At 43.1% G+C, this 10545-nt stretch overlaps 1 long non-coding RNA gene across 1 annotated transcript; it reads left to right on the top strand.

Moving 5' to 3' along the window:
• Nucleotides 1–1408: 1408 nt before the first annotated feature.
• On the top strand, nt 1409–2350 carry LOC120733358. The gene is made up of 2 exons (XR_005695807.1): nt 1409–1599; nt 1782–2350. It is a non-coding gene; the product is annotated as an uncharacterized LOC120733358 (long non-coding RNA).
• The last annotated feature ends 8195 nt before the right edge of the window (nt 2351–10545 follow it).

The raw sequence follows: 10545 nt of genomic DNA, 5'->3' as shown, positions 1-10545 counted from the left end.
CATTGTAAGCAAACATGAACTTCCTGTCTAACTCTTCTTCTACTGTCACAAAATATCGACTTAAAGGGACCACAGGGCGGCGCATTTACTAACATTTAAAACATGAAATTAACTAAGCAGTAACATAACATTCATTTTTATCGTTTTGTCAACAACAGGGCGCATGAGATTTGTTCAATATTTGTTGTGTCTACAAGGCTCAGGCGCCCCCAAGTGTCTTATTTGTATAGTTGAAAGCATTATAAAGGAACGCAAAACTAAATTACATATAATTATAATTCTTGGCACTTTCTGGTGTGTGTGAGTTAGTGTTTCTCTTTTATGATTTGTGGGTCCAGCATCAAATTCAGAAACCTTCCCATCACACATGAGGTCTTGAATAATCATCTTATTTTAAAGACCTCGTAGTTTGATAGTTTGCTCCCTGACCGTGGTTCTGCCAGAGGGTGCTTCCTGTTAAAAGTGAGTTGTTCCTTCCCACTGTATTGAGGTTTTTTCTTTTTAATTGTAGACTTTCTACCTTACAATCTATACCACCTCGAGGAGAATGTTGTTGTGATTCAGCTCTGCATAAATACAATTAAATCGAATTAAGTGGGTTCAGCTAATTTGTGAAATAAATGTGAGTGACACGGTAAGTAATAGCCTGCATGTAACTCATTGTAAGAAGAGCAATATCGCCCCCTCCTGGTTCAACTTTTTTTTCTTTGCAGTAATCTTTCCAATAATAATACATATGCACTAACCTCATGCTTGCTGTTAACAATAGCCTAAAGACATAAAATCAAGTTTAGTTTTTTCTTTAAGTTTATGTTTTTTATATGGTTGGCATTTATTTTGTTTCTTTTTAATAATTATATTGATTCTATTGATTGTTTGCCAAGCACTGAGGTCTCTGCTTAGACTGTGCTACTGGGATCACTGATTTAAAAATGAGGCAAAAGCACCAAAGTTGTGCTCAAAAACAGTACAGTGAGCTGCAACCTGTTGCTGTAGTAATTCTAACACACTTATTGTTTTTAAATACATACATGTTTAGTTTTTTTAAACCTAATTATATAATTTTTTTTGCAAAAGTGTCACCTAAACACCCAAATATACGTAATTCAAAACTTACTTTAATTATTACCCATTTGGCTGGTAACATGGACCCAGTCTGATGGATAGTTACTGAACAGATAGTCTTTTCTTTAAAGGCCGCAGTCAAAGCAAATCATTGTAAAAACAAGACAAGTCAATAAAAAACAAGTAATAGCTATAATACTAAACTACAATAGAGAGAAAATCCAGTAAATATAATTATATTATGTAAAAAAATATACAAATATTTACCTCTAATTTAAAAAGACATTACAAGGGTACTAGTTTCATTTTAATCTAAACATAATCTAAATTGACATTAAATCAGTTTAAATATTACAGCTGAAGGTGATTTTAATAAATGTACTGCTGCTTGACTTTGTTTTACTACTGCAGTATAATTTATCATGTACAAAAGCTCCAAATGTTGTTTCTCTGACTTAATGTTCTGATGACGTTTGTGTTATTTTGCAGGAAATAGTCAGGACCCAGATGAACCTGTGCTGAAATTCAGTGTGGGTGAGTAATATGAGCATTTATGAAGGCTGTCCATGACCCGTAATTAAATTTAGCGTCATTAGTCTTATTTTGTCTCTCAGTGCAGGTATGTAATGTGACAAAACCTCTAATGATCTGATATGTTTGGGATGGATGGGCTGTGAATTATATAGTGAATTGTCTTATTTTGTCGCTCTGTGCAGGCTTTCTACTTACAGGGTGGTGGGTCTCAGAGGACAATTGCTACCCCTGTTGAAGTGAACAACGTGTGGAGTGCAACTGGCTTTGTGGCATAGCTGGCTCTGGCCTTGGACTGTGTGTTTTTACTTTGTACCTAAATGGGACACTGGACTTTTAACTATTATTCATTGTGTTTATAAATAAAATTTTAGAATTTTATTGACTGTCATCTTTTTGCCCACGGCGGAGACGGTTGGTCAGACCTAGAATCTCTTTATGTGTGTGTGTGTGTAACATCAGCAGGGTTTTGCATAAAAGAGTGTGAGCAGGTCAAAAGGTCAATTCATTTATTGTAGTTTTATGGCAGCACCTTCTAGTGGCCTTGAAGCAAACAGTCTCCTAACTAAGCCATGGCATCTCCGGTCTCTCCTACTTTTGTGTGCTGTGCTGGAGGAGCAGCATTGGATCTAGTGATACTGAGTAAGCTGATTAGGACCGGCCTGGAGAAATGTGGTTTGCATGAAGTATCAGGAGAAAAACAACCTTGTATTGTAAAATAATAATACACGAATAATAAATACTTTTCATGACATTCAGATTTCTGGACTCACGAGTTCATAGAACATTAATGTTACGAAACATTGAGATAAGTCTTAAAACTACATTGTATACTTATTATTTATTTACTTTAATCAGATTTGACTGGTATTTTTAAACATTAAGTTTTTGTTCCTTCAACTATTGTATTTAAGCTTATGACTCACTCACAGTATGTTTATATAACTGTCTAAAAAACAGTGAGGATGTGGCCGCAGTGGCTGAGAAGCAAGAAGTTTGCTTTTTCTTTTTTTTTCTTTTTTTTTAATTGGGAAGCATAAATGAACATACCAGAAAACCCTGCACGAAGGAGCCATATTTGTTTTTTGTGTGTGCATAAGATGAAGCTTTAGTATTATTACACACAGTGGCGTGCACAGACATTTTGGGGGGCAAGTGCTCCAGGGGGGAAAAAGGGGCACTTTTTGCATATGTGGAAAACCTTTTCTTTTTATAATAAAAAAATTGCACAGGTTAAATGCAATTTGACTTTTATTTCAAAACATTCTCTAAAAATCAAAAATCACACCACAAAAAGATAAAATCTGTATCCAACTCTAAACTATATACATACATATTCTCAAGTGTCCATTAAATGGAGTGTACTGCTCTAAAGAAGCATCCTTCTTGGTGCCATGTCTTTGTAGATGTTGATGACCTCGTTGTAATTGATCTCCACATCTTTCTCAATGGCCAACAAGAGGAGATCAGACAACCTTTCTTCTTTTCTTCTCCACACAAACTTCTTAGTTTATTTTTGATTATTTTTAGCTTTGAAAAGGATCTTTCAACTGTCGCAGTTGTCACTGGTAGTGTTGCGTAGATCTGAATCATTTTGACAAAGGCAGGAAAGATCAGCTGGCCATTGTTTTCCCTCAGTATCAGAAATATTTCTCTGAGGTCTTTTGAACTAAAGCTGGAGTGGAAGACCTTTAATTCTGTTTTGAGCTGGTCCTCATCTTCTCCATAGAATTCACAGAGGATGTGGACAGCTTCAATGGCTTCTGGGTTTGGTGGGCCTACCCAGTTAGCATGCACAGTTAAGGGCTGGAAGGACTGAATGATTCTGGCCGTTGGGCTTCCAGTATTGTCCCCTTTGAACCTCCTGTTCAGTTCCCCAGTCATGATGTCCAGAAAGGTGAAATATACACCACTCCTGAAATATGCCTCCACTGACTCAAACTGAGCACCTACTTGAGACACTGTGGTGCTGTGTTGGAAACGCACTGGAACTTTCCGCTTTCTCTCCTGACCAGGCACCACGGTAGGTACTGGAATGTTGAAACTCTCTGCCTTCTCTGATGCACATCTAAATATCTCTCCAAATTTCTCCTCAGACCTCATGGTTTGCAATGTGTGAAGCACACCATCAATTACCTTGTAGGCAGTGGAATGGTCCAACCCTTCTTCCTGCAGAGAATCTGATGCCAAAGCAGTGACTTCGAATACTGGTGTGGTGATTTCCATGCAGAGAATGAACATAAAATTAATGGCATTTCTGTACATCTGAGCATCACCTTGGGCCAGGTTAGGTGGGTCACTGTCACTGATGTCATCAAGGAGCATCAAAATGGCTTTCAAATTTCTCTGAAGTGCCTTCAGTGCTTTTTCCCTGCAAGCCCATCGAGTATCTGACAGCTGCTGGAGCTCCATAACACGTTGTCCAGGAAAGAGAGACTCCTGAAATTTGACCAAGGCAGCATGACGCTTTGGGGAGCCTGAGCAAAAGGCATACAATTTCTCCACCAAGTTGAAAAATGTCACAAAATGCTTGCTGGACTTTGATGCCTCCACTAGTACCAAATTGAGGCAATGGGCTTTGCAGAGCACATAGAGGGCCTTCTCATTGTGTGCACGGATTCTAGCTTGGAGACCTTTATACATGCCACTCATGTTGGCTGCTCCATCATCAGAATCAGAATCAGAATCAGAATCAGAATCAGAATGGGGTTTATTGCCAAATGTTGAGCAGGTTTACAACATTAGGAAATTGCTGCGGTGCTTCAGTGCAAACATGGTGTCATAAATAACACTTAAATAGACATGGAAAAAATAAAAGTAGGGATAAGAATTAAAAGTGCTACGTGGAAAGATATGTGCATGAGATATACATGAGATATATACATGAGAGTAAGAATTAAGAGTGCTACATTGAAAGATATATACATGAGTGCAGGTGGTGATCAGTGCCAAACATGGAATGATACAGTGAACACAGCGTAGGGTCATGTGTTAGTGGTGGGGATAGTCATATGGTTATTGTTCATGTGTCCAACAGCAGAGGGGAAGAAACTGTTCTTATGGCGAGAGGTTCTGGTGCGAATGGACCGGAGCCTCCTGCCTGAGGGGAGCAGGTCAAACAGACTGTGACCAGGGTGAGAAGGGTCAGCTGAGATCCGAGCTGCACGCCGCAATGTCCTGGAGGTGTACAGGTCCTGCAAAGATGGGAGTCTGCAGCCAATCACCTTCTCAGCAGAGCGCACAACACGCTGCAGTCTCTGTTTGTCCCTGATAGTGGCTCCAGCGTACCACACGGTGATGGAGGAGGTGAGGATGGACTCGATGATTGCGGTGTAGAACTGCATCATCGTCCGTGTTGGCAGGTTGAATTTCTTCAGCTGCCTCAGGAAGTACATCCTCTGCTGGGCTTTCTTGATGACGGAGGTGATGGTGGGCTCCCACTTCAGGTCCTGGGTGATGGTGGTACCCAGGAAGCGGAATGAGTCCACAGAGGTGATGGGGGTGTCAGTCAGGATGATGGGGGGGAGTGGGGCTTTGTGCTTCCTGAAGTCCACAATAATCTCCACTGTCTTCTGGGCATTCAGCACCAGGTTGTTGTGGCTGCACCAGGACACCAGACGTTCAACCTCCCTCCTGTAGGCAGACTCGTCCCCGTCCGAGATGAGTCCAATAACGGTGGTGTCATCTGCAAACTTGATTAGCTTGACAGACTGGTGGGTGGAGGTGCAGCAGTTGGTGTACAGGGAGAAGAGCAGAGGAGAAAGAACACAGCCCTGAGGGGAGCCGGTGCTGATGGTCCGGGATGGTCATAGCCTTGACCATAGCCTTGATCATAGCCTTGACCATACATGTTCTTCATCTCTAGGCCATTCTTTTGCAGAAGCAAGAACACTGTATTCTCCAGCTCCTGGCCTGTAGTTGTATCAACATTGCACACTTCGATGAATCTCTCCTTTATTTGCATATGATGAAAATATCGCACAACAAATGACACTTGCTCTTTGTGTGAAACATCAGAGGTTTCATCAAGTAGAATGGAATACATTTCAGCCTCTTTTATTTCACGTTGTATCTCCTTCCTGATGTAAGTTCCTAGTGCTGCAATGATGTCATTTTGACTTCTGTTGGAAAGCAGTGACACCTGGGGCCTTGTCTTGGTGGCTTTAACTGTGGCAATTTTTTCCAAATGCATTTTCAGCACACTATCGTAGCGGGAAAATACATTGACTAATTCACGAAAATTGCCACGGTTATCACTGGACTCACTCTCATCATGACCTCGGAATGCTTGTCCCTGACGTGCAAGATACACTGTTAGGTCAATTAATCTTGTCAGGATTTCTTTGTTTGTCTGCCTCTCTCGCTCTCTAACTTCCACCCCTTTTACGTCTGAAACATCAAATGCAGACTGAAGGGCCTTTTTCTGGAAATTGATCCATCTAACCATGCTTGTCATGTGCATCTCTGCGCTGGAGTGTTGTTTGATTTTTTTCAAGAGCAGTACTCCACTTTCTGATGCCATCAGTTGTCCAGGCTGTTCTGCTTTTATATTTTTCATCCGAGAGGAAAAGCCGACAACTAAAACAATGCATTGAATTAGCAGTGGGTGAGTATTCCAGCCACACATTAGCAGAAAACCACTGTTTCTGGAATGATCTCCCCTCAGTTTTTGGGTAAGGTATATCAGGCTGACATGGGCCCACATTGCAGCACATTGAAACGTATCTGTCATTGCGCTTTATTTTAAATGTATGGATGTGTGTTGGATCTGTTGGGTATTGTAAAGCTGCTAACTTTGACATTATGTGATCGATCTGTTCTTCCTCATTGTGGTCTTCAGAGAGCACTACATCAGTGTCTGTAGGCCTAACTGAACCTGTTGCTGCATTGGTCGCGGCTTCATCTGTTTCTATATCTCCCTCTTCTGCTATGCTGGTAGATGGCATAGAGCTGCTTCCCTGCTGTGACTGACTACAATGGAACAATAATAATAATAATAGTATTATTATTTATCATAATGTAGCACCCCACCCGTGATACTGAGTCTAAATCCACTTACCTCAGTTTGGACCCCCTAGGCGGGGTGTTAGGTTCGTTACAGCCTGGATACCACAAAAAGGTTCTGGTATAGACAGGAATCAGGGAAACTATCAGTAAACCTTTGCCTGCAAGTTAGACTTAACCAGTAGTAAAAGAATCAACCCCAGACAACTCTTTAACACAAACCAACCGTTTACTGAATGTAAGGGCAGGAAAAAGTAATGTACAACACACCCTTTTCTTAACTCAACTCAAATGATATCCAGCTTCATAAACACATGAAACATGCTATGTAACTGAAATATTTCCCTTTGAAATTATGTTAAACAACACAAATTATGTTATCACCTCTTGGTAAGTGACTCACGAATGTACACTCAAAAATATGCTATATAATCCACTAGATACACAATATTCACACATGGGCCCCACACACACTCACATTCACACTTGTTGCAGGCCTGTTTGCTGCTCACGCCGGACGATGGAGAAAAATCCTCTTCTCCCCAGTAAGAGCACGAAAGTCCAACTTACAGTTCAGTTGCTCGGTAGGTTTCCGTTCACCAGTCCCAAACTAAATCCACTCTCCGCTCTCCCTGCGGACCGGATGCTGTCTCTGCTACAGCGCGTTAGCCAGTCACTGTCCAGCTCTCCGACAGTCCATAGCGGCTGCCTCCGTGGCGCAGCCAAGCAGTCCAGGCTAGCCCTTAGCCTCGGCGGTCGTAGCTGGAAACACAGTTTTTCACGGTGGTGCGACCGTTGAAACAAAAAGTCACTTCACCCACACTCTGTTGCGAAGCTCTCCCACGGTTAGCTTTCTAGTCATACACTCTTTTGTGCTAGTTAACCTCAGTAAAACTAGCTGAGTCTCTCACTTTGGTTCAGCTAACCTCGTGCATCTCTCCATGCCGTTCTCCTCTCTCCCTCCATTACAACAGATACACAGGTCCCGTTTTTCATGCTACCTTCACGGGCCTCTAGCAAATTAGAACTCTGAACAATACTTTAACTCTCTTCAGAGTTACATACCATAAAATAATACTTTATGATTAACATAACAGTTTCATTGCTCTAATCACCTGTATTTACCTTGTGACATATTACAGGGCAAATTACATTCAGGGTACAGTTACATCACATAAAATTAACTGTGAACACCTTATGTTACTGTGGCGTTTAAGTCCATGGGAATTACGAGTATCTACTCCCAAATTCCCATCCGGGCTACACCCTCCCCCTTCTAAATGTGTTTGATGCCCCTATCAAACCCCCACAGATTTATAAACACAAAAATCTGTGCTTTGTTAGTCCAGCTCTAATTTAACACAGGAAGGGCATAGTGCTAGTGGGTGACACCATGAAGTCTGGCAAGTGTGATCTCGTGAATGTCTATAAGTGCCACTTCCCACCAAAACCCCATGGCTCAAAACCACTACAGGGTGATCTGATGATTGCCCGAGTTCATCATAACTCAGTCTCACCACAGGCCTCTTTAGTCTCTGTGGGCGGCCCACTGGATGCTCCTCTCCTTCCAGCGACATCCCACTCTCTTCGGTTCCCTCCTTAGGGCCAGTCACTGTAACTGCCTCAAGGTCTAGCTGGAGATCTGGAGGGTTATGATCATCTGGATTTCTTTTAATATCTGCCAAATCAGTGGTTGAACTCTCAAGATCCAACACATTTGGCTTTTGACCTTGGTCCCTCAGAAGCTGTTCTGACAGTGACAGAAGGTTTTCACAATCCATGTATGGGAATTGTGTCAGGCATGCATCTTCGGATTCCGACTCTGAAGAAGATATTGCATCTCCCTGATTGTCAACTGGTTTAGCCTTGGCGAGTCCCCTTTGGGATCGAGTGACAGGTCTATCAAACACCTCTGGTTCACTATCATCTGGAAGTCTCACTAGATACCCTATAGGTGATAAGTGGTTACGATGCACAGTTTTCTCCACCCCCAGTCCCTTCTCGGGTTTCACTCTGTATACTGGTAGACGGGGCATTTTGTCAAGCACAACATAGGGTGCAGTTCTCCACTTATTCTTCAACTTGTGCTTTCCAGTGACACCAAAATTCTTTAGCAACACCCGGTCTCCTGGTGCCAAGGTCTGTTCTTTCACATGCTTGTCATGTGCTTTCTTGTTTCTCTGATGACTTTTGTCAGCAGCCTCTGTCGCTAGGCGGTAAGCGTGTTGCAAATCAGCTTTCAGCTTAGCTATGTACTGGTGATGTGTCAGACTGCTGTGTGTCTGGTCGTTGGTTCCGAAACAGATGTCCACAGGCAGCCGGGCCTCCCTGCCAAACATAAGCAGGTAGGGTGAGTACCCAGTTGCTTCGTTCTGCGTACAATTGTACGCGTGTACCAAATGACTGATGGACTGATTCCATGCCTGTTTCTTCTTGGAATCCAAGGTTCCCAGCATGGAAAGTAACGTCCGGTTAAATCTCTCTGGCTGTGGATCTCCCTGGGGATGATAAGGCGTTGTCCGGGATTTCCGGATTCCCAACGCTCTCAGAAGGTCGTGGATCAGCTTACTCTCGAAATCACGTCCCTGGTCGGAATGTATCCAGGCCGGAAGTCCATAATGCACAAAGTACCGCTCACATAGAATCTTGGCTACTGTGGAGGCTTTTTGGTCTTTAGCTGGAAAAGCTTGTGCATATCTGGTAAAGTGATCAGTCACTACCAGAACGTTAGCATATCCCTGAGAGTCTGGCTCTAGGGATAGGAAATCGATACACACGAGATCTAGTGGCCCACTACTGGTGATCTGGTTCAATGGTGCAGCTCGTTGTGTAGGTGCTTTACGTGCAACACATCTCCCACAATTCCTGATGTACTGCTCAACTTCTGCACTCATCCTAGGCCAGTAGAATCTGTCTCGTATGAGACTCATCATGAAGTGATCTAAGCACCATGGCAACATGCTCTCGGGGTAGTACAAGCTGATATATTTCCTTTCCAGGTTGTCTCTGTACTTTCCTGTAGAGTATTCCATCAGTGATTACCAACTTGTTTGCCTCTCTTTGAAGCAACATGGCTTCTGCATTGGAGTCTTTGTCGAAAGTACAGGAAATCGCTCCATTCATAGATTTCTTTACAGGAGCGATCACTGGATCATTGTCTTGTGCTTTGATAAGCTCGGCTTTGCTTATCTGGGTCAAACACCCGTAGTCAAGATGAGTGGGGAAAACAAAACACTCTGGGAGTGCCTCAGGGGAAACCCCTAAAGATTCAGCAAAGCTGACTGCCCCTCCTCCTGCTGACTTTCTACAGGAGATCTGCCTACACAGAGCTTTGACACTGTCCAAGGGCAGAGTTTGCCAGTCAGTGTCCTCTGTTGGTAAGGGGTTGCGCGATAACGCGTCAGCATCAATGTTGCTGCTTCCAGGTCGGTACTGGAGAGTGAAGTCGTAAGTGGCAAGAGCAGCTAACCACCGATGCCCGGTGGCATTGAGCTTGGCTGTGGTGAGGATATATGTGAGGGGGTTGTTATCCGTCCTCACAGTGAACTGTGCTCCGTACAGGTAGTCGTGAAACTTGTCAACTACAGCCCACTTCAACGCCAAAAACTCAAGCTGGTGCACGGGGTAGTTTTTCTCTGATGAGCTAAGCTTTCGGCTAGCAAAGGCAACTGGTCGCAGCCCTTCTGGGTGTTCTTGGTTGAGCACAGCACCCAACCCCTGAAGGCTGGCATCAATGTGCAACACATAAGGCTTGGTTGGGTCTGCGAATGCCAGAACAGGTCCATGTGTAAGAGAATGTATAATGTTCTGGAAAGCTTCTGTACATGCAGCATCCCACCTGTCCCCAAACGGTTCATTTACGCGATGGTAGGTCTTTTCTGGGACTCTGACAGCTCTCTTTCCTTTCTGGGTTGGTGGGTAACCTTTACATAGTTCGGTTAACGG

This window comes from Simochromis diagramma, unplaced genomic scaffold, assembly GCF_900408965.1.
Source record: "Simochromis diagramma unplaced genomic scaffold, fSimDia1.1 OVJJ01000284.1, whole genome shotgun sequence".
Lineage (NCBI taxonomy): Eukaryota > Metazoa > Chordata > Actinopteri > Cichliformes > Cichlidae > Simochromis > Simochromis diagramma.
Note: the sequence above shows the minus strand (reverse complement) of the source record. Positions and strands in the feature narration are given on the sequence as shown.